The sequence below is a fragment of the Panthera uncia genome, chromosome D2 (assembly GCF_023721935.1).
Source record: "Panthera uncia isolate 11264 chromosome D2, Puncia_PCG_1.0, whole genome shotgun sequence".
Lineage (NCBI taxonomy): Eukaryota > Metazoa > Chordata > Mammalia > Carnivora > Felidae > Panthera > Panthera uncia.
This window is the reverse complement of record NC_064818.1, coordinates 65,985,010-66,009,855: the sequence shown is the minus strand read 5'-3', so window position 1 is coordinate 66,009,855 and position 24,846 is coordinate 65,985,010. Positions and strand designations below refer to the sequence as shown.

The following is a 24,846-nucleotide window of genomic DNA, read 5'->3' as shown; positions in this document are numbered from 1 at the left end:
ATATATATATATATATATATATCCCACACTGTTCATTTAAGTGCTTATCCCTCTATCTGAAAAAGACATGGGAATTGGGAGTGATGTAGGGGTGGGGGGTGGGTAGGGAAGAAGGAAGTAGAAGGGAATAAGATATGTCTTGAAGCCCTCAGCTAAACTTTCCCAAAAGGCAGATTTCCATTCCCTCTGTTTTTACCTGTTTGGTCCTAATGGTATAAGATTTGTTACCTCAGCTCAGATAGGTTGAGAGTTTATAACTGCTATCACGTGATCACATTCGATTTCCAAAATAACTGTGAAGTAGGCACCCAAAGTATTCTTCCCATTAACAGAGGAGTCAACCAAGATTTATGGAAGTTAAATTATTTGCCACACTCTGGTGTGAATCTGACAATAACATCATGAGCAACAAGAGATAATATTTACTGAGTACTTACTACATACCAGGCACTGTACTAGGTGCTTTTAGCTGTTTTCTCACTCAGTCCTTGCAACAATTCTGAGGCAGATTAATCCCCACTTACAGAAAAAGAAATGAGGCTCAAGAACAATCAAATTACTTATTAAAGATCACACAGATCATAAAGCAAAGTCATAAGACTAACAAAGTTCTGATTCCAAAACCCATGTCTTAACCCATGTCTATACCATTTCAGGATACATTAAATAGGTATAAATAATGATGTAAATAAACACGAACCAAGGAACATTTTTGACAGAACAGGACTTGAAAAGATAGGACTGCTTTCTATAGTCTGAGAAAATGTTGACTAAAAAGAGCCAACAAAATACAGAAAATCTAAATATCTTAAAAAAATTATTTCTCCCCTCATCTAACACCTAATTCTATAGACCACACTAGTACTTTACGGACTTTTAAAAGAGAAATTTCTCCCCCTAATATATTATATGTCTTAATGCATAATTCACATTACCTTGAGTTCATTTTCTACTGAGTGGTATCTTCCTGAAAAGTATGACAAAAAGAATATATTTTATAATTTAAACTCAGTATGTTAAATTCTACAGTCATTTAGGTCCAGTTTTCCATTAATAGAACATATAAATAAATGTTTCCATAACTGACCACTAGGAAGTGATTATGCAGATCAATTTAGAAAAGAACCTGACTCATGCATCCTTGACCTAGGCACCAATTATTAAAAACTAGCACTAATTAGTCCTTAGTAATAATACTAACAGTACATGCTTACTTTAAAACTATTTTTTTCCCTTAACTAAAAGAAAGAATAATTCAGATATGTGAAGGGAGACCTAGATGTCCAGAGACTTACTTGGGAAGTTCTATCTATATTAAATTTTACTCACCTTATAATCTAACCCAAATTCTCATGTTAAATGGATGTATCTCTTTACTAATCTCAATCTTAAAAGGAATGTGATTAAAAGTAATATATTGAAAAGAAAATGTAGTCAAAAAAAAGACCAAAAGATCTGGAGCTGTAAGGTTTGGTCTCCAAAACCCTTGATTAATTACAGTGTGACCTGAGCATGGCTACGTTTAAAGGCCTCAGTTTTTTTCATCTGAAAAATGAGTTTAGGGGGCTACATGATCTCACAGGTACCTTAAGGCTCTAAAACTCCTACTGCTAAGTCAGCAGGAAGTAGTTCCAAGGACCAATACTGGGTGTTTGACACATAGTAGTACTCAAGAAGTACTTTCAGACTGGAAGACCAATTCTAACATAATGTCCAGGTCAAAAAACAAACCCTGAAGATTACTGTAAAGGTACTACTGTAATTGTGTTGAGTAGATTTACAAGGTGAGACAGTACTTACAATTTATCCCTATTAAAAAGTTCATTAGGTCCCCATGACTACAGGTAATAATCATCATGCAAACAGACGTTTTGGAATACCCTAACAACGTATTTATATTCTTAGTATTTCTCAAAATGTATTTCTACAACATTTACTTCCATGGTCAAACAGGCTTATAGTTAGGATAAGATGTGTTTCAAACATAATTATACTGTTGTCCTTACAGCAGAAATGATCTGTTTTTGATATGAAAATGTACTCTGTGGGGGCACCTAGGTGGCTCAGTTGGTTGGGGGTCTGGCTTCAGCTCAGGTCATGATCTCGCAATTTGTGAGTTCAAGCCCCATGTTGGGCTCCGTGCTAACAGCTCAGAGCCTGGAGCCTGCTTCAGATTGTGTCTCCCTTCTCTTTCTGCCCCTCCCCTGCTCATGCTGTCTCTCACTCAAAAATGAATTAAAAAAAAAAAAAAAAAAGTACCCTGTGATAGAGAATATACAAGATTTCCCAATACATTTGGATCAAAAAACCATTTCTAAGGAATATCTATAACATCTCATAGTGTTTCAAGTGCTTAAATGACAAATATTTAGTAAACCTAGATCAGCATTAAAACACTGATACATTTTTAATAATTTTGTAAAATTCTAAGATTTAAAAAACACCAGAGTAACTGGAATAACAAAGACTAAACCCTGAAATCTCCAATAATCAGGCATTAAAATTTTCTATAAGGCTATTAGAATGTATTTGTATTTGAAGCTAAGAAAATAATACATTCCAACATACAGAAGGAATGGAATGAAAACAAAAATACCTAGTTTCTCCAAGCAGTCATCCTGCTCTTGCTAATGGATAGGTAAAACAGAACAAGGTCAAATGAATACAAGATTATGTTCAAATCAGAGACTAGAAGAAAGCTTGCCCACCAGCTATTAAGATTTTTCAACCACATTTCTTTTAATAGAGTCATTAAGTGAAGAAAATAAATTCACATTTCTCTTGAAAAACAAGATGCCAGGGCACCTGGGTAGCTCAGTCAGTTAAGCATTTGACTCTTGATTTCAGTTCAGGTCGTGATCTCACATTTCCTGAGTTCAAGCCCCACATCGGGCTCTGCACACACAACGTGGAGCTGCTTGGGATTCTCATTCTCTCTCTCCACCCCCCACTCTGCTCCTCTCCCACCCCCCTCTCTTTCAAAATTTAAAAATTTTAAATCTAAAAAAATTTTTTGAAAAGAAAAACAAGATGCCATTCAGAATACTAGATTAGTGGTAGTAGCTAAAGCATGAAAGTTCAATTTCTAGAGGTGCCTGGCTGTCTCAGTTGGTAGAGCATGAGACTCTTGATTCCAGGTCTGTGAGTTCAAGCCTCACATTGGGCATAGAGATTACTTAAAAATAAAAATAAAACCACAAATAAATAAACAGAATTCTTTGAGAACCGAGGCAAAATCATTACTACCCAAAAATGGAGGGAAGGAGGGACTCAATGCTAAAAAAAAAAGTAGAGCAATACCTATTAAGAACTCCAAGGGTTTAAAAAAGGTATGACTCAAGAATTTATATCCAGTCTAAGAATACAGTTTAGTATAAATGGCAACAGTTAAACAATAATGAATATGAAAGAACTCAAGGAATACTGTTCTTATGAACTGCTTTTGAAGAAAACACTAGTTGACAAAGTTCAACTATCCAAAGAATAAAAATAAAAATTATGAAAAAAGGGCAAGTTTTGAGCATAAAGTCCATTTAATTATTGGCCTGAAAAAAAAAAAGATAAAAAGATTTATAGCTATAGAATATAATGTAAATGTTACAATCCTCAAGAATGGAGAGGAAATAGGACTGAGATATGCTTATACCTTTATACAGCACTGCTTTACACCTTTGAGTATACTTCAATTGCTATACCTCGATTTATTTCTTAAAAGATGAGGAAATAAGCATAATGCTGTAATAAATACAGATGAGCTAAATAGATTCATTAAAAGAAAGTCTCAGATAGATCATAAAACATAATTGTATGAATAAATGATCCACACTCCCCCTGCCCCAATGTGAAAGGACAAAAATGAAATACAAGCAGACTATGTTCAAAATGAAACAGGCATTCTAAAGATATAGGCACAAAGATATTCACTACAGCATTATTTGTAACAGCAACATACCGAAACAATCTATATATCCAACAACACACGTCCAACGGGAGTTTATCTCCGTTATGGTTAGATAAACTATTGTTTATTCAATGAAATACTATATATTTACTAAAAAGTATGCTGTACCAACCATGTATGTTTCTCACTTGTTTCAAGTCAGACAGTAAAGCATACTAGCTAATGCTAAAGGCTCTGCAGCCAGACTCTTGGGAGTTCCACAACTTCCAACTCCCCAACTTACTAGCATGTTAAGGTTTCTGTGCCTCAGTTTCCTTCTCTGTATGAAGGGGATAATAATACTACCTGCCTCTCAAGGCTGTGATGAAGATTAACAATGAATATCCAAACGCTTGATAGAACAGGGCCTACAACATATAAAACACTGTGGAAGTTTTAGATTCATTATAGTTAAGTGAGGAAAACTCAGCTTTAAAACAACATCATGTTACCATTTATGAAAAAATATATACATATATATGTATAAAATATCTGTGGAAGAACACACAAAACTGGTAGTGGTTTCCCAGGAAAGGAAAATATGCAGAAGAGACTGCAGAGTGAGAGCAAGATTTGCTTTACATTTCTGTATCTTTTAGATTTTGTACCATAAGCATGTATTGGTTAGCTAAAAATTACTACTTAAATTTAAAAACCTTAAAGAATTGGGGCGCCTGGGTGGCTCACTCGGTTAAGCATCTGACTTCGGCTCAGGTCATGATCTTGCAGTTTGTGAGTTCGGGCCCCGCGTCAGGCTCTGTGCTGAAAGCTCAGAGCCTGGAGCCCACTTTGAATTCTGTGTCTCCCTCTCTCTCTGCCCCTCCCCCACTCACATGCGCGCGCGCGCGCGCGCGCGCTCTCTCTCTCTCTCTCTCTCTCTTAAAAATCAACATAAAAAAAAAAAAAACCCTTAAAGAATTTAAGTTGACTGAACACAGTGCTACTTTTCTGGTTAGTTCTCTGACTTCCATGCCTAAGGTATATTTACTCACATCACAGGTCACAAAAAACACTCTCAGAGACAAATGTATTTTCTCCACCAAAGCATCTACAGGAGTTCAGATATTTAACGTTACCACATAAAACACAAAAGAGGGCTCCTGGGTGGCTCGGTGGGTTGAGCTTCGAACTCTCAGGTCATGATCCCAGGCTCATAGGATTGAACCCTACCTACATCGGGCTCCACACAGAGCGTAGACCCTGCTTAAGATTTCACTTTCTCCAGCAACCCCCACCCCCTCTCCTGCTCATGCTCTCTCTCAAAAAAAAAAAAAAAAAAAAAAAAATTAAAATTAGGGATGCCTGGGTGGCTCAGTCAGTTAAGTGTCCAACTCTTGATTTCGGGTCGGATCTCATGGTTTGTGAGTTTGAGCCTCACATCACTCTCTCTCAAAAATACACATTAAAAAAAGATTAAAATAACTAAAAAATAAAAAGAAACTTATCTTTGGAGACAACACTTCAAAGACATATACAAAAAAAAAATGTTCACAGCAATGTGCATATAGCAAAGCATTGGAAACACAGGCATCAGTAGTCTCCATAAATTATATTGCCACACAATGGAATATAATATAGATACCTGAAATGATAGCATATGCATAATACAAATTTATGTATGAAATTATAATTTTTTGCATTAGGCAGTAAGTTATGGACTCTTTCCACACAAGAATACAAATATACTTCATTTCTTTTCATTGCTATGACTTGTGGTATAACTATAATATAATCATTCTCCTATCGACTGACATTTAGGTTGTTTCTATTTGCCTTTTTTCATTTACATTTTTTTTCATTAAAAAAATATATATGGGGTCCCTGCATGGCTTGGTTGATTAAGCGTGCAACTTTGGCTCAGGTCATGATCTCACGGTTTGTAAGTTAGAACCCAGCATTGGGTTCTCTGCTGTCAGTGCATAGCCTGCTTTGAATCCCGTCTCCCTCTCTCTGCCCCTCCCCTGCTCGCGCTATCTCAAAGATATAATAAACATCAAAATATATATAAATATGTATATTTGGGGGGGCAGTAAATAGTGCTTTTTGAGCATAAATATTCACAAACAGGACCTACTATTTCTGCAAGGCAGATTCCTGAAAGCAGAACTGTTTGGTCAAAACTAATACGCATTTTATTTTTTATTTTTATTTTTTTAACATATGAAATTTATTGTCAAATTGGTTTCCATACAATACCCAGTGCTCATCTCAAAAGATGCCCTCTTCAATACCCATCACCTACTCTCCCCTCCCTCCCACCCCCCCATCAACCCTCAGTTTGTTCTCAATTTTTAAGTGTCTCTTATGCTTTGGCTCTCTCCCACTCTAACCTTTTTTTTTCCTTCCCCTCCCCCATGGGTTTCTGTTAAGTTTCTCAGGATCCACCTAAGAGGGAAAACATGGTATCTGTCTTTCTCTGTGTGGCTTATTTCAAATAGCATCACACTCTCCAGTTCCATCCACGTTGCTACAAAAGGCCATATTTCATTCTTTCTCATTGCCACGTAGTACTCCATTGTGTATATGAACCACAATTTCTTTATCCATTCATCAGTTGATGGACATTTAGGCTCTTTCCACAATTTGGCTATTGTTGAGAGTGCTGCTATAAACATTGGGGTGCAAGTGCCCCTATGCATCAGTACTCCTGTATCCCTTGGGTAAATTCCTAGCAGTGCTACTGCTGGGTCATAGGGTAGGTCTATTTTTAATTTTTTGAGGAACCTCCACACTGTTTTCCAGAGTGGCTGCACCAGTTTGCATTCCCACCAACAGTGCAAGAGGGTTCCCGTTTCTCCACATCCTCGCCAGAATCTATAGTCTCCTGATTTGTTCATTTTGGCCACTCTGACTGGCATGAGGTGATATCTGAGAGTGGTTTTGATTTGTATTTCCCTGATGAGGAACGATGTTGAGCGTCTTTTCATGTGCCTGTTGGCCATCGGGATGTCATCTTTAGAGAAGTGTCTATTCATGTTTTCTGCCCATTTCTTCATTGGATTATTTGTTTTTTGGGTGTGGAGTTTGGTAAGCTCTTTATAGATTTTGGATACTAGCCCTTTGTCCAATGTCATTTGCAAATATCTTTTCCCATTCCGTTGGTTGCCTTTTAGTTTTGTTGATTGTTTCCTTTGCAATGCAGAAGCTTTTTATCTTCATGAGGTCCCAATAGTTCATTTTTGCTTTTAATTCCCTTGCCTTTGGGGATGTGTCAAGTAAGAAATTGCTGCGGCTGAGGTCAGAGAGGTCTTTTCCTGCTTTCTCCTCTAGGGTTTTGATGGTTTCCTGTCTCACATTCAGGTCCTTTATCCATTTTGAGTTTATTTTTGTGAATGGTGTAAGAAAGTGGTCTTGTTTCATTCTTCTGCATGTTGCTGTCCAGTTCTCCCAGCACCATTTGTTAAAGAGACTGTCTTTTATCCATTGGATATTCTTTCCTGCTTTGTCAAAGATTAGTTGGCCATACTTTTGTGGGTCTAGTTCTGGGGTTTCTATTCTATTCCATTGGTCTATGTGTCTGTTTTTTGTGCCAATACCATGCTGTCTTGATGATTAAAGCTTTGTAGTAGAGGCTAAAGTCTGGGATTGTGATGCCTCCTGCTTTGGTCTTCTTCAAAATTACTTTGGCTATTCGGGGCTTTTTGTGGTTCCATATGAATTTTAGGATTGCTTGTTCTAGCTTCGAGAAGAATGGTGGTGCAATTTTGATTGGGATTGCACTGAATGTGTAGATAGCTTTGGGTAGTATTGATATTTTAACAATATTTATTCTTCCAACCCATGAGCACGGAATGTTTTTCCATTTCTTTGTATCTTCTTCAATTTCCTTCATAAGCTTTCTATAATTTTCAGCACACAGATCTTTTACATCTTTGGTTAGATTTATTCCCAGGTATTTTATGCTTCTTGGTGCAATTGTGAATGGGATCAGTTTCTTTATTTGTCTTTCTGTTGCTTCATTATTAGTGTATAAGAATGCAACTGATTAAAAAAAAACAAACAAAAAAAGAATGCAACTGATTTCTGTACATTGATTTTGTATCCTGCAACTTTGCTGAATTCATGTATCAGTTCTAGCAGACTTTTGGTGGAGTCTATCAGATTTTCCATGTATAATATCATGTCATCCGCAAAAAGTGAAAGCCTGACTTCATCTCTGCCAATTTTGATGCCTTTGATTTCCTTTTGTTGTCTGATTGCTGATGCTAGCACTTCCAACACTATGTTAAACAACAGCGGTGAGAGTGGACATCCCTGTCGTGTTCCTGATCTCAGGGGAAAAGCTCTCAGTTTTTCCCCATTGAAGATGATATTAGCTGTGGGCTTTTCATAAATGGCTTTTATGATGTTTAAGTATGTTCCTTCTACCCCGACTTTCTCGAGGGTTTTTATTAAGAAAGGATGCTGAATTTTGTCAAATGCTTTTTCTGCATCGATTGGCAGGATCATATGGTTATCTTTTCTTTTATTCAACGTTTATTTATTTTTGGGACAGAGAGAGACAGAGCATGAACGGGGGAGGGACAGAGAGAGAGGGAGACAGAGAATCGGAAACAGGCTCCAGGCTCTGAGCCTTCAGCCCAGAGCCTGACGCGGGGCTCGAACTCACGGACCTGGAGATCGTGACCTGGCTGAAGTCGGACGCTTAACCGACTGCGCCACCCAGGCGCCCCTATCTTTTCTTTTATTAATGTGATGTATCACGTTGATTGATTTGCGAATGTTGAACCAGCCCTGCAGCCCAGGAATGAATCCCACTTGATCATGGTGAATAATTCTTTTTATAAGCTGTTGAATTCGATTTGCTAGTATCTTATTGAGAATTTTTGCATCAGGGATATTAACCTGTAGTTCTCTTTTTTTACTGGGTCTCTGTCTGGTTTAGGAATCAAAGTAATACTGGCTTCATTGAATGAGAGTCTGGAAGTTTTCCTTCCCTTTCTATTTTTTGGAATAGCTTGAGAAGGATAGGTATTATCTCTGCTTTAAATGTCTGGCAGAATTCCCCAGGGAAGCCATCTGGTCCTGGACTCTTATTTGTTTGGAGATTTTTGATGACCGATTCAATTTCTTCGCTGGTTATGGGTCTGTTCAAGCTTTCTATTTCCTCCAGTTTGAGTTTTGAAGTGTGTGGGTGTTTAGGAATTTGTCCATTTCTTCCAGGTTGTCCAATTTGTTGGCATATAATTTTTCATAGTATTCCCTAATAATTGCTTGTATTTCTGAGGGATTGGTTGTAATAATTCCATTTTCATTCATGATTTTATCTATTTGGGTCATCTCCCTTTTCTTTTTGAGAAGCCTGGCTAGAGGTTTATCAATTTTGTTTATTTTTTCAAAAAACCAACTCTTGGTTTCATTGATCTGCTCTACAGTTTTTTTAGATTCTATATTGTTTATTTCTGCTCTGATCTTCATTATTTCTCTTCTTCTGCTGGGTTTGGGGTGTCTTTGCTGCTCTGCTTCTATTTCCTTTAGGTGTGCTGTTAGATTTTGTATTTGGGATTTTTCTTGTTTCTTGAGATAGGCCTGGATTGCAATGTATTTTCCTCTCAGGACTGCCTTCGCTGCATCCCAAAGCGTTTGGATTGTTGTATTTTCATTTTCGTTTGTTTCCATATATTTTTTAATTTCTTCTCTAATGGCCTGGTTGACCCATTCATTCTTTAGTAGGGTGTTCTTTAACCTCCATGCTTTTGGAGGTTTTCCAGACTTTTTCCTGTGGTTGATTTCAAGCTTCATAGCATTGTGGTCTGAAAGTATGCATGGTATGATCTCAATTCTTGTATACTTATGAAGGGCTGTTTTGTGACCCAGTATGTGATCTATCTTGGAGAATGTTCCATGTGCACTTGAGAAGAAAGTATATTCTGTTGCTTTGGGATGCAGCGTTCTAAATGTATCTGTCAAGTCCATCTGATCCAATGTATCATTCAGGGCCCTTGTTTCTTGATTGACCATGTGTCTAGATGATCTATCCATTGTTGTAAGTGGGGTATTAAAGTCCCCTGCAATTACCACATTCTTGTCAATAAGGTTGCTTATGTTTGTAATTGTTTTATATATTTGGGGGCTCCTGTATTCGGCACATAGACATTTATAATTGTTAGTTCTTCTTGATGGATAGACCTTGTAATTATTATACAATGCCCTTCTTCATCTCTTGTTACAGCCTTTAATTTAAAGTCTAGTTTGTCTGATATAAGTATGGCTACTCCAGCTTTCTTTTGACTTCCAGTAGCATGATAAATAGTTCTCCATCCCCTCACTTTCAATCTGAAAGTGTCTTCAGATCTAAAATGAGTCTCTTGTAGACAGCAAATAGATGGGTCTTGTTTTTTTTTATCCATTCTGATACCCTATGTCTTTTGGTTGGCGCATTTAGTCCATTTACATTCAGTGTTATTATAGAAAGATATGGGTTTAGAGTCATTGTGATGTCTGTAGGTTTCATGCTTGTAGCGATGTCTCTGGTACTTTGTCTCACAGAATCCCCCTTAGGATCTCTTGTAGTGCTGATTTAGTGGTGATGAATTCCTTCAGTTTTTGTTTGGGAAGACCTTGATCTTTCCTTCTATTCTAAATGACAGATTTGCTGGATAGAGGATTCTCGGCTACATATTTTTTTCTGTTCATCACATTGAAGATTTCCTGCCATTCCTTTCTGGCCTGCCAAGTTTCAGTAGAGAGATCTGTCACTAGTCTTATGGGTCTCCCTTTATATATTAGAGCATGTTTATCCCTAGCTGCTTTCAGAATTTTCTCTTTATCCTTGTATTTTGCCAGTTTCACTATGATATGTCCTGCAGAAGATTGATTCAAGTTACATCTGAAGGGAGTTCTCTGTGTCTCTTGGATTTCAGTGCCTTTTTCCTTCCCCAGATCAGGGAAGTTCTCAGCTATTATTTCTTCAAGTACACCTTCAGCACCTTTCCCTCTCTCTTCCTCCTCTGGAATACCAATTATGGTTAGATTATTTCTCTTTAGTGCATCACTTAGTTCTCTAATTTTCCCCTCATACTCCTGGATTTTTTTTATCTCTTTTTCTCAGCTTCTTCTTTTTCCATAATTTTATCTTCTAGCTCACCTACTCTCTCCTCTGCCTCTTCAATCCGAGCTGTGGTCGTCTCCATTTTATTTTGCAGCTCATTAATAGCATTTTTTAGCTCCTCCTGGCTGTTCCTTAGTCCCTTGATCTCTGTAGCAATAGATTCTCTGCTGTCCTTTATACTGTTTTCAAGCCCAGTGATTAATTTTATGACTATTATTCTAAACTCACTTTCTGTTATATTGTTTAAATCGTTTTTGATCAGTTCGTTAGCTGTTGTTATTTCCTGGACGTTTTTCTGAGGGGAATTCTTCTGTTTCGTCATTTTGGATAGTCCTTGGAGTGGTGCAGGACTGCGGGGCACTTCCCCTGTGCTGTCTTGAATAACTTGCGCTGGTGGGCGGGCTGGTCAGACCTGATGTCTGCCCCCAGCCCACCGCTGGGGCCACAGTCAGACTGGTGTGTGCCTTCTCTTCCCCTCTCCTAGGGGCGGGATTCACTGTGGGGTGGCGTGGCCCGTCTGGGCTACTTGCCCACTGCCAGGCTTGTGGTGCTGGGGATCTGGCGTATTAGCTGGGGTGGATCAGCAAGGTGCACAGGGGCAGGAGGGGCAGGCTCAGCTCGCTTTTCCTTTGGAGATCCACTTCAGGAGGGGCCCTGCGGCATGGGGATGGAGTCAGACCCGCCGGAGGGATGGATCCGAAGAAGCACAGCATTTTGGTGTTTGCGTGGTGCAAGCAAGTTCCCTGACAGGAATTGGTTCGCTTTGGGATTTTGGCTGGGGGATGGGCGAGGAAGATGGCGCTGGCGAGCGCCTTTGTTCCCCGCCAAGCTGCGCTCTGTTATCCGGGGCTCAACAACTCTTCCTCCCGTTGTCCTCCAGCCTTCCCGCTCTCCAAGCAGAGCTGTTAACTTATAACCTTCCAGATGTTAAGTCCCGTTTGCTGTCCCAACACACTCCGTCCGGCCCCTCTGCTCTTGCAAGCCAGACTCGGGGCCTCTGCTTGGCCGGCGGGCTGCCCCTCTGCCCTGGCTCCCTCCCTCCAGTCCGTGCAGCGCACACCGCCTCGCCCTTCCTACCCTCTTCCGTGGGCCTCTCGTCTATGCTTGGCTCTGGAGAATCCATTCTGCTAGTCTTCTGGCAGTTTTCTGGGTTATTTAGGCAGGTGTGGGTGGAATCTAAGTGATCCGTAGGACGCAGTGAGCCCAGGGTCCTCCTACGCCGTCATTTTCCCCCTCTTGTCCCTAATAAGTATTTTAAATATTTATAGGTAGTTCCAATCGGTCTCTTTCAAAGAGACTACATCAATTTATACTCTCCCAATCTTACCAATTATTAATCACTTTCATTTCTATCAATCTGATATATGAAAAACGATATATTTTAATCTACAGTTCCTTGATTAGTGAGGGCAAACAAACTTTTCCATTCTTCCACTATTTGTGGTTTAACAAAATATAGACCATGGCTACATTATGTTTAACACACATTACAGTTTTAAATTTTTTTATTTGCCACTATTTTATAATTGGGAGATCCACTACAATCCAGACCTCTACTTCTCATTTAAAAAATAAAAAAAAAATTGCCACCACTGGGTCAAAAATCAACTAGTGTTGAGTAGAAGCTATGCCCTCCAAGTACTCTCCAACCCAACCACCTCACATATTCTCCCTACTGTGTTCCCTCATTTATGTTACCTGCCTGGTTTCCTGCAGGAATTTAAGTTTAGGACCCGATCTCTATGCAGTTATTTGGTTATATAGTAGTTATCAGGATTCTTTGTATGAAGGATATTAATACCTTTTTTTTTTACATATTTATGTCATAACTGTTTCCTCTCTGTGGACGGCCTTTAACTTAATCACAGCATTCATAAATATATATAAAATCCTAAAAGTCTACAACACCCATCAAATGACAACAATATTTATCCTTGGGGGTTAGGATGGTTTTCAATCTCTGTATTATTTTTTAAACGCATAAAATAAGCATTGATTCCTCTTATAATCAGGGAAGGAAAAAAAAACTATTTTCCTTTTTTTTCTTAATGTTTATTCATTTTTGAGAGAGAGTGAATGCAGGGGAGGGGGCAGAGAGATAAGGAGACAGAGAATTCCAAGCAGGTTCTGCACTGTCAGCACAGAGCCCGATGCAGGGCTTGAACCCATGAACCATGAGATCATGACTTGAGCTGAAGTCAGAAGCTTACCTGACTGAGCCACGCAGGCACCCCCCCAAAAAGCTATTTTCATTTTGAAACAGAAAAATTCTAACAGTGATAGTTTGGTTATGTTGACTTTAAACTGACAAAGGATAAAGCTAATTAAAAAATTACTTATTAAAAAAGACAATGTATAATACAAGAGGAGCTCACCATAATAATCAAAGCTCATAAATCTTAATCCAAGATAACCCACCTATGAAGAACTAATATATCCAGCACTTCAGATTTGAATTATAATTACAATTTGTTTTTACAAAAGCTAGTTAAAAGACCATGGACTGATCTGATTCACACTGAAATCATAAACAAAGTTTTTGGATACCTGGTGCTTCAGAAAAAGTTTTTTTCCTCCAACTATAAATACAAAAACTTTATTTTCATTCAGACATTTAATACATACTAAGTATCATGCACTGTGCAAGATGCTAAGTATGCAACAAGGTGGCATGGTACTTGCCTGTAAGCTTACAAACCAGTGGAAAAGGCAAGAACATAGTGTGGTAAGAGGTGCTGAAGCACAAAGAGAAAGCACTTAAAAACCAGTGTTGGAGCTTAGAGAAATAAGGAAAGGCTTTTTTTTTTTTTTTTTTTAATTCATTTCTTTTGAGAGAGAGCACAAACGAGTAGGGGCAGAGAGAAAGGGAGAAAGACAATCCCAAGCAGGATCCATCCTGTCAGTGCAGAGCTCAAAGAGAGGGGCTCAAACTCACAAACCCACAAATGTAATATCATGACGTGAGTTGAAACCTAGTACATGTCCGACTGAGCCACCCAGTCGCCCATAAGGAAAAGCTTCTTAAACAGATAACATCTAAGGAGAAACCAACTGAGAAGGGTGGAAGGGGACCAGGAATCTTGCAGTCACCCTGACTCCTCTCAGCTCAACTCTCACATCCCAACAATCACCAACTCCTATCTATCCATTGTAAAATGTCTGACTCTTCAACTTCTCTTCATTCTCACTGCCACTACCCTGCTCCAGGGCATACTAAATTCTCTCCTCTAACATCTCTGTAACTGATCTCACCACATCCACACCACCCCCATCCTGCTCCTAACCAAATCACTACACTGTAATTACAGTGATCTTTCAAATACTCAAATCTAATCAGGTTACTGTCCAACTTAAAACACTTGGGGAATAGTGGATGACCCCCACAAACCTAACCTTCAGGATAAAATCCAAAATTCTTACCAAGCCTTTCAAGACCTGGCCCCTGCTACAACTCCAGTATTTCCCACCTTGCATTCAGGTCACATGAACTTCTTTCAGATCCCATATCAGGTCCTGCTACCTCCTGTCCCCAGGACTTGTACGCAAGCGATTCTTTCCTCCTGTCAGAAACACAGGTTTACAGTTCACTGAGCTAAGTCTCCTGTAGTCTACAGATTTCAGCTCAGAGGTCAGGGAAGACTTCTGTGATCACTCAAAAGCCTTTCTGAATAGACCGCCCTCCAAGCTCCCACTTAAACTTCCCATCAGGACATTTATCACACTTTATAAGTGCCAGGTTAGTTGTCTTGACTCTCTCATTTAAAGTGGGAAAATAGGGATACCTTTGCCTTTTTCACAGTCATATCCTAGTACAGTACTTAGAAACCATACTTACCATACATAGCAGTTATATTTACTGAAATAATTATAAATATTTGTTAACTTAGCTTTATCTCCCCTAGTAGACAGTAGGCACCTTACACAAAGAAGCAATTTTTACTCAACAAAGCAATAACCTCAAAGATACCATGAACTTTTTATTAAGTACACAGTAAGTGCTCAGTGAACACTTGTTGAATAAAGACAGTCAACCAATAAGGACAAAAACCTTGTCCCATGAATAGTTTCCCTATACTTTACTTAAAATTAACTCTAAGTCACTCAGATTTTGATATGAATACCTAAAAATGACAAGATTTCAATTGTATTTTCCCTTGTTTATAAAGATCTGAAATGTTCTTTATTCTTTTAAGTAGTTTAAAGGACAAAAATAAAACGTTTCCCCCTCCGAATCACATAAACCTATATATTGTTTGTAGTTCAAAAGTGTAAAAAAGGAATCTTGAAAACTAGAAGACCCAAATCTGAAAAAGCACCCAAAATTAACATGCTCAAAGGAATGTTATTGTTCAGACAGAAATGGAAAAAATACATTAAATTAAGTAGCATGAATGAACCAGAGGTAAAGTTAGTTTTCATGGAGGCTAATAAGTCTGTGACAAAATACAACACTCTAGCCCATGCTAATTAGAATTATGTCAAGACTACAGAACTTCTAGCACCTTCAAATTCATTCATTCAACTTTTTTTCCTTTTGCTGAGGAGACCAGATGAAAACTGTTTGGACTGGCAGGGAGAGATAGGGCTAATTTAGATAAATACATGAGAGTTTTTAGGAAAATCTGCATTTTTTTTTCTTTTGGAAAAGCCTAAGATTATGAAATTCTGATTCTGTGCAGTTTTAAGCAAAGAACTGAAAATTCCTATTTATCCAACCCACAACATAAGCCATAATTGGAATTACAGCTCTCTGGGACAACACTTCGACTCACCATATAGAAAAACTGCAGGATCCTCCAACAAAGCCTCAAAATAAAAGGCAAGGGTGGGGCAGGAGGGATTTAAATGTCTCAATGGAACTAAGATATAATGGTAAACATCAAATATCTTGATCATTCTCTGAAAATTCTTATGCCACCCAAACAACTCTCCCCAAAAGACTGACCTGTCAATGTTTGCTTAAACTGCTTTTTCTACCAAGAAACTCAAAACATGTCACACAAAACCTAAGTATTCCCAAAATATATGTTACTTTTCATTTACTATGCACCAACAGACAATAAAGAAAAAGATGATTACCTAATTATCAGTGTAAAACAAAAAAGAAAAAATGTAATTGCTATCTTAGTTTATATGCACTAAGATGAATATTATATTCAATAAAGTATTTTCAACTTAAAAAACAAATGCTTTTCAGCACTTGTAAGCTAAAATTAAGTTACCTATATCTAAATGCTTCATTTTTGTATGTATAAACCCACGTATTCCTTCACTAGGTGTTATCTGATTATAAATCCTTTCTATTACTCATTCTATAAATTATTCACCAGAAACAGTCAGAAAACATGTAAACAAATATAATGTTATACACAGCAACATGAGAAGCTATGTGGCCTCAAGGTAGGTATCTTACATTTAAGAATCAGTATTTGTCAAGTTGCCATTATTAGGGATGCCTGGCTGGCTTAGTTGGTAGGGCATTCGACTCCATCTCAGGGTCAATGAGTTTGTCAAGCCCCACACTGGGTGTGGAACCTACTTAAAAAAAAATATGTATGATAGGGGCACCTAGGTGCCTCAGTCACTTAAGCATCCAACTTCTGCTTAGTTCATGATCTCACAGTTTGTGTGTGAGTATGGGTCCACACCGAGCTCTCTGTCAGACCAGAGCCTGCTTCGGATACTGTCTCCCCCTCTCTTCCCCTACCCCACTCTTTCATGCACGCTCTCTCAAAAACTAAACAAACATTTAAAAAATAAATAAATAACATTATAAAGCAAATATCCTTTCTCACATTTATACAGTCCATTTTTGAGACTATTTAGATGAAGACCAGATGCTCAACTAACCATTTTATTTATCTACCTGTCCTGGTAGTTAAAATAGGATTTACAGAATGCATTTTGGGCTTTAAAAATATAATCTCATTATCTCTGTATTATATTTGTCAAAAATATCCCAAAACAAAAAGATTTGTCAAACAAGATCAAAAGAAATATACTGAGCAGCCAAGTCCAGTTTAACTTAAGGTTAATAAAGAATTTCTCCCATCAGAACCATCCAAAATATTCAAAGGCAGCCCTTGCTTACATTTTTGAATATACATAAAAGGACATTATTTTTGTAAGTTAACACATTAAACGCAACCAATTCCCAGCTGGTGTGTACTATCTACCATCCTGTGACTATAATCCCAAAATTATTCTCACGTAGTTTACACAAGTTTCGACATTGAAAATTCTTACACCACAAAGATGTAAATCATTTAGTAACTTGCAGGTAGCGATAGGATATTTAAATCATGCCAGAAAGAAAAAACATTTGGCAATAGTTAATTTTAATTACCCTTGAAAGCAATGCAATTATCAAATTGTTAATTATAAAAACTGGACAATGGTATAATCAGGAAAGAGAGAAGCTAATTAACAAATTATTTTTTGCACATGAATCTACCTACCATTTGTGGATTATCAATTTTCAAAGAATCTGAACATAATAAAGTATAGCAAAACTTCAATTTTATTATTTTCAACTTTCTTTGATGAAACAGAAATCTTCAAGATCTTGCCACAGGATCATGATTATCAATTATTACACACACACACACACACACACACACACAAATACACACACGCGCGAGAATGTCAGATAAAATGGAGTTTCAGTAGAGAGAAGCGAGAATAAGTTCATTATATTTTTGTATATAATTAGTTATGCATTAAGGCATTACTGACAGAGCTAACTGCAAGAATTACATAGGTGACTTTAAAAGAAACTTATTCTTTCCTTTTCTGTATCATAAAAACCTTTGAAACATTTTAACTCTAATATACATCTGCATATTACAATTCCTGCTGATCAACTCAGTCCCTTTAACAAAATAAGATGGCAAAGAAATGTTTTACCAAATGCCTTTACGACCATACTTTCCTGGACAGTGAATAAGAACTAGTAGATTTCATTCTTTACAGGCAGGTGCTAATCAGTTTCAGTGTCTGGTTCTCACAGGCTGACATAATGCTGCAATGTTTCCGTTGCACAACATTCTGGGGGAAATGTTTAGGATTATTTCCACTGAAATTTTTAAGCCCTGTACACAAGCATCATGGAAATGTTTAAATCAGAGCTATCAAACCTAAATAAAAATTTTAATTCAACTTTTTTGTTTTAAAAATAGTGACCCCATTTTTTAAAAAGTCATTTTTCTCAAGCCTGAAAACAATTCTTGCTTTTCCTGCCTTTTTTGCGGTGTAAAACATCACCACCTGATGTATGTCATTCAATCACTAATTAGCACTATATTTGATCATCGTTAGCTCCTTAGTACTCAACAAAAAAACCTGACAGCCTCACATGTTTTGGAGACTTGAATACAATTTGTTCTTGTCCCAAATACTCATGTTCTGTGTGTACTACTATAAGCCATTATATAACAGGGGGTGGGGAAAATTAAAAAATACTGCAGCACTACAAGCCATTTAGCATGCTGAGTTCTCACAGTTGCTTAGTGGGTGTTCTGAAACTAGGCCATATTTCTAGTATTAAGAATTCCAAATCACTACTTCCAGATACAGAAATAAATGTCTTCAAGATTAAATCATAAACCTTACTATTTTCAGCTGCCTAGTATATAAGTATCCTATTTCTATGAGTTTAAAATGGTAATTAACACATGGTAGATAAACCAACATTTGTTTTAGTAACAAGAAATAACTAGCTTTTCTACCTATCCTTATAAAGTCCTAGAATGCAACAGATTACAATATTAAGATAAAGTGCAGTATATCTGAACAAGAACTAAAGCCCTTAGGTGAAATTTTGAATACTTTATCCCAGAAGATATATAAAATAAAACTGAATTAAATACAATCTATTTCAGGTCACCCAATCTGTTAGATTCCACATACTTCTAGCAAAGAAATAATTATAACCCTCAACCTAATTTTTCCAGTCCAGGTTACCAAGAAACACAATACATACATACATACATACATACATACATACATAGAGCTTACTCTCTGTAACAAAAGTTGCAGAAATATTTATGTCATTTTGTCACATCATTGCAACAGGTAGGTTTTTATTCAAAACTAACAGAAACATGTTACCCAATTTTACATATTTCATAGCTAAGCTAACAAAGAAACATGATCAGTATAAAAACTACATCTACAAATTGTAAGGCAATAATACTATACTGCAGTGATTCAGTATTTTCAGATAATTATTTGTTTCAACTTATTATTCAGTACTTATGGTGCCTACTATGTTTTCCCCTCATTAAGCAAATATTTCCAACAAAAGCTTGACACTGAAATTTTTAATTACATCATTTTAGATATAAAACTTTTCCCAAATACAACACATGGTCCTGTGTAATTTTTTTTTTTTTTTTCATTTTGAGAGAGAGAGAGAGAGCACAAGCAAGGGAGGGACAGAGAAAGAGGGAGAGAGAATGGCTCCACACTGTCAATGAAGAGCCCAACTTGGCGCTTGAACCCACAAACCACGAGATTACGACCTGAGCCAAAATCAAGACTCAGATGCTTAACTGACTGAGCCACCCAGGCGCCCCTGTCCTGTGTTTTAACAAAATTTACTAACAGCAATTAATTTCTTCTTCTATCAGCATTACTGCTATACTGTTCCACATTTAAAACAAATGGGGTCTTGAAAGATCTAAATATGTTTATCACAAGATGAAGTTGCCTTAAACTGTTATATAAAAAAAAATGTCTTGTATCTGATTTTTAAGTGTTTTCCCCTCTGCTCTTATTTTCAACTCTTATGGCCTCTAGGAGATATCCCAGTCCTATTTACATTTGGCTACTAAACTTTCTTAATTGTATATTGAGTAAAAAAGCCTTCAATTAAGGCCTGAGGAAATCTAAGAGCAGAAAATATGTTAAAGAACAGAAGACTATGACATCTCTTTGTCCTTTTTAGTGGTCTGTTTTGGGGCTCAATACTTAGTTTCAATAATTTTTTTTTTATTAGGAGCCTACAAAGTTATACACTGTACATATACTACAGAAATGGTAGTAAAGAAGCCAGACATACCTGATGCTATCATGAAACTTACAGTCTGCAAAAAAGACAGATATTACACACATCATCACAAAAATGTTAAAAGAAAAAAAGAGGCAGTGCAGGTGTTAAGGGACCCTAGAACAGCAGAACCTAAGGATCAAAGAAGACCTCCCAAACGACATGATATTGAGGCCAGAAGGGGGATTAGGTTCACCAGGTAAAGAATGTTTGGGGTTGTATCCAAGGAGATGATACCAGAAAGTTTTAGTTTCCTAATAAATAACCTTGAGATAAATGTGGGGATATAAAATTTATAATGTAATTACTAAAATGTGAAAATTTTACAAAGGAATTTCTCAAGTTTGAATAATGAAAATAACTGGAGGGGTTCCTGGGTGGCTCAGTTGGTTAAGCATCTGACTTTGGCTCAGGTCAAGATCTCAAGGTTCGTGAGTTCAAGTTCCAAATCAGGCTCTGAAGTGACAGCATGGAACCTGCTTCAGATTCTGTCTCTCTCTCTGCTCCCCATTCCCACAAACTCACGCTCTCTGTCTCTCTTAAAAATAAACAAAACAAAACAAAACAAAAAACACAAGTGGAAGGATCAAAAGCAACAACAAAAAGCAGTATGAGAATGTTTTAAAATGAGAAACTATGGCACTCTGGAGGGAACAGAGTTTGGAATGGCAAAAAAAAAAAAAAAAAAAAAAAAAGCCCTCAAAGGAGTATTAAATCATACTATAGGAAAAATTATTAATATTCAAGTTCAGAGAATTTTTAATTCAAATAAGCCATACAAAGACTTCTATCACAACATAACTGCTGATTATACAGTCTGACTTACCTAAAGGAAAAAGTGGCACTTTGAAATAAGTATGGAAAAAAATGACTTTTAATGTTTTCAGAAGAGTCAATTTTATTTTTTTAAGTTTATTTATTTTTGTAATCTCTGTACCCATCGTGGGGCTCGAACTCACAACCCTGAGATCAAAACTCATATGCTCTTCCAACTGAGCCAGCCAGGCTCCCCCAGAAGAATAACTTTAAATGCACAATAGAAACTTACCATGAGTTCTGAGAAGGCTCATAAATATTACTCTTAACATGATGCATAAATGCTGAGAAAAGATACTTAAATGTGATTCTGAAACACAACTATTCAAGTTCTAAACCTGGGGGATTATTCCACATCAGGCTGATATGTTCTTCCTGTATTTAATTAAAATATTAATGAAAAGTACTTAGTTAAAAGTTTTAAATAATAATTTGAAGCAGATCCCTAACATTCATGCAGATCCACAGTCCAAGGCCCAAACTAAATTAGGAACACAAGAAATAACAATCTCTAAAAGTACAGGCTTTAATGAATGCCTACTCGATCACCTAAAATACTAGGTCTTACATAGAATCCAAATTGCTATTCACCTGCAATTCTCCAAATGGACCTTACCATGTCTAACATCTACGCTTTTCTATCCACTACCTATCCTACTTAGCCCTCAAGAGTTAAGTTCAAGTCCTATCTTCCAGCAAGCATTGCTGGTTACACATGCATTCTGTGCCTTAACTCAGCTCAGTTCTCCAGCATATACCGCTATCAAAGCACTTGTCACATTGTAAAGCAATTAACTACTGACTTGTACAGTTCATACAACAAACTGTGAACTTACTAAAAGCAGGAAACATAGTATATTTAACTATGTATCCTCAGAGTCTGGGACATACATGGCACTCATTAGAAAGTCTGACATTATGAATATTAAGCTCATAGTAAGAAATATTTATAGAACAAAATTTGAAAGTTAAAGACTATTTACAAAACTGTGAAAGTCCCTGAAAGCAGGAAGGAGTGTTATACAACACAAAACCTGAAACTCAGAAAGTGCAAATTTAACTGACAATATCTAGAATTTGGAGTTAATTTCATCAGTGTCAAAACAGGTAATTTCCACTTTACCTCCAAAATATTTGAAAAACCAAAAGAAAAAAAGATTTATCTTTGTAAGTTGTGAAATTAATTAAAATTGTAGGATTTACAAATAGTATTTGAGGGCAAATAAAGTGCTTAAACTGTGAGCGGTCACCATGCTATAAACATTAGAAGACAGGCCAAAATACTTCATAAAAAGTCTTTCAGGTTCATTTCACATAGGGACCAATTATACTCACTTTTAAGGTCTCCTTTAATGTTTTAACTTCAAGCAGTATGTTCATTCTTTCCGATAAAAGAACCCTTACCTTTTACAGCATGCACTACTTTTTGCAATCAGTTCTGATCTTTAAAGAAGAGGAATGAGATTTATCGTGTGAAATCTAATTAGTTCTTTTAAATCTTGATAATGGAAACTTCATACTTTCGGAGAAAGCACATGTTACCAACATTTCAAAAGCTAAAGAGCTCTTTGTAATTAGAATATTCTTTTCATGTGTTAGAACTTTGATTTGCAGAATTAAAGATCCTGTGCTAAAAAAGTTGGGAACCAGGGGAAAATACCAAAGAATGAAAGTTTGTTTACCTCAAAAATAATGCAATTACATATTTTAGAACATAAATCAGCTTTTCCCACTTATGTGTGTTCCTTTCAACCTGCACTGACTGCAATTACATTTCAGAACACTCTATATAAAGTTCAAGCATTCCATAGGTCACCTTGTGACTTAGAAATTTTTCAGATTTTAAAAGTCCATGTAAACAAGAGCTACAAAATTACAAAATTTTAACTGTTATATCATCAGAGAAAAAATGTTCAGAAAGATTTATATGGCATCACTTTGACATGGTATAACCAGTAAATAAAACAAAATTCAGAAGACAGGGATAGCAATTTTTAATAATTTAGTCTATGAAAGATTTAGCCTTAAATTATAATATGCCAATGCATAATATATAATGCATGAGTCAAACAATAAGCAAAAACAGAAACTAATTTAATATTTGCAGTACTAATTTCTCAAGTACCGTGTGAAAATACTTAATGTATCCTTCTGCTACATTACAGCTAATTTCTATCTAATTTATCTACAACAAAATATTTATCAATTCCCTATTAGTCTTATTAGGAAAAGTCAAAGTGTTTATTCTATATCTAAATTTCCTCTCCTGATACTTTATAAACTAATTCAAGAACACTTCCACCTAGGCCAAAATATAAACCTCAGAACTCACTGAAGGATTTGTAGGTCAACCTGTTTGGTGGTTTTACTGTGTTGTTTTGTTTTGTTTTTTGGCGGGGTCGGTGGGGGGGGGGGGGGGAGGAATAGCTGGTCTTGTTTTGGTTTTTTTGGTTATAAGCATAGATTTTATGTTTTCATACATGAATAGTACATAAATGATACATGAATATAGTAAACTGAATTCTAAAGATATATTCTTTCAACCTCCAAAAAATATTCATCCTTTTATCTGCAAATACAGGTTCAGGTATATTTTACATCAAAACCTTAACAGTTTATTTTTATATTAAATATCTTACTAGAAAAAAATCTATAAATTGTTTAAAGAACACAAATTTACAGAAATATTAAATTACACAACAAATATTGATAATCCAGCATATTTTCAAAACAAATATGACTGCCTGTATAACAAAGAAATTCAATTTTATTTACCTTTCCCCACATGGGTAAGGCAAGTCAAAAAATGCACCAACAGAGGGGTGCCTGGTTGGCTCAGTCACAAAAGCATGTGATTCCTGATCCTGGGTTTGTGAGTTCAAGCCCCACGCTGGGTGTAACGATTATTAAAAAAATAAACTTAAAAAAATACATATATATATATGTATATATGTATATATACATATATATATACATACACACATATATATATGTATGTGTGTATATATATATACATATATATGTGTATATATATATATACACACTATATATCAGAAGCTATTCAGGAGGCATCTTTGGGAGTATTCCACATAGAATTCCAATTTATATTTCTCTAAACATGGGACAAGCCCTGTCCCAAGTCACTAAAGAAATAGTAAAACTTAAAAGGCATAATTCCAGCAAATATAACACAAGAATGTATAATTTTGGTGTTCCTTTTGAAAAGTGAAATGTTTCAAATTTCTGACACAAAGTTCACAAATTGTATGAGTCTGGCTACAATTATCACAACACAGCTCTAATCAACTTTCTGAATATCATTTTAAAACGTTTAAAAAACCCAGCTGCAAGCTATTAATGTATCTCTTAATATCACCCTTTAATCCGTAACAATTTAAAACAAGAGAAAAACACTTGAAAACTGTATTAACAATGAGAGATCACTAAACAAATGCCAACCTACGATAAATGTAGTTGTTTCTTCAAAAACTAAAACACAAGATTACAGTAGTAATCTTAGAAATAGGCCAGATCCATCCCTCAAAACTAGCATTTCAAAAAGTTTGTTAGCTTTATATATTTAAGCCATTTGAAAGTTACAAATCTTAAAGCCTTTATTTACTTGTCTAAGAGCTATTTTTCAAATGTATATTCATAATTAAGTAACAAGTTTCATAGTGTACCTTATGTCCAAATAAATACTTAAAAGATTTATCCTATTCAGTAGAAATGCCATAGGTAGGGAAGGGTCATATACATGTTATTCCTAAAAATTCTTGTCACTGTCACACAGAAAAACATCAACATTTGGTAAACTCAAACTATAAATGTAAGCTTACTTAATGTTACAAATTGTACCCAAGAGCTAAGTTTCTTCAAATAACGTTAACAGTTATAAGGGCTATGGCATCGAAGGATGAGGGTAGAAATTAGTACACTAATAAACTGACGTCTTTAAAATAAGACAATGTGTTAATGCTGCATTCAAAT

The 24,846-nt window shown here is 36.3% G+C and overlaps 1 protein-coding gene across 4 annotated transcripts in view; it reads right to left on the bottom strand.

Annotated features, from left to right (window-relative positions):
* SHOC2 (SHOC2 leucine rich repeat scaffold protein) overlaps positions 1 to 24,846 on the bottom strand; it is a 109,163-nt gene that overhangs the window by 82,192 nt on the left and 2,125 nt on the right. The window contains exon 2 of one of the 4 annotated variants that reach the window (XM_049645743.1): positions 14,459 to 14,551. The exons of 2 other annotated variants lie outside the window; for them this stretch is intronic. The gene's annotated coding sequence lies outside the window, so the exon portion shown is untranslated. Of the gene's footprint in view, positions 1 to 935; positions 961 to 14,458; positions 14,552 to 24,846 lie in introns of those variants that run through there. One more of the 4 variants, XM_049645744.1, reaches the window with a different exon arrangement.